Source organism: Calidris pugnax, unplaced genomic scaffold, assembly GCF_001431845.1.
Source record: "Calidris pugnax isolate Ruff unplaced genomic scaffold, ASM143184v1 scaffold1133, whole genome shotgun sequence".
Lineage (NCBI taxonomy): Eukaryota > Metazoa > Chordata > Aves > Charadriiformes > Scolopacidae > Calidris > Calidris pugnax.
The window spans coordinates 13,095-13,734 of NW_015091725.1; positions in this window are offsets into that span (position 1 = coordinate 13,095).

Genomic DNA, 640 nt, shown 5'->3' on the forward strand with positions numbered 1-640 from the left:
CGAGTGACAGCGCCCTGGACCCCCCCTGGGCCACCTGCGCAGGTAGGAGCACCCATGGGTGCCACCAGGGGGACAGGGGACACTGCGGGTGCCACCAAGGGGGGGTGGGGACACCATGGTCATCCATGGACACCCATGGGTGCTACCAAGGAGACCAAGGCCACCCATGGGTGCCACCAAGATGGGTTGGGCCACCATGGCCATTCATAGACACCCATGGGTGCCACCATGATGGGGTTGAGGCCACCCATGGGTGCCACCAAGGCGACCAAGGCCACCTATGGGTGCCACCAAGGTGACCAAGGCCACCCATGGCCATTCAAGGACACCCATGGGTGCCACCAAGATTGGGTGAGGACACCAAGGTCACCCAAGGGTGCCACCACCATGGTGTCGAGGCCACCCAAGGGTGCCACCAAGGTGGGGTGGGCCACCCGTGGCCATTCAAGGCCACCCAAGGGTGCCACCAAGGAGGCCAATGACACCATGGGTGCCACCACCATGGTGTTGAGGCCACCCGTGGGTGCCACCAAGGTGGGTTGGGCCACCCAAGGTCATCCAAGGCCACCCGTGGGTGCCCCCCACCTCGGTTGGGTGACGCCCACCTGGAGGTGACGTCTGTGTGTCCCCTCCCCCACAG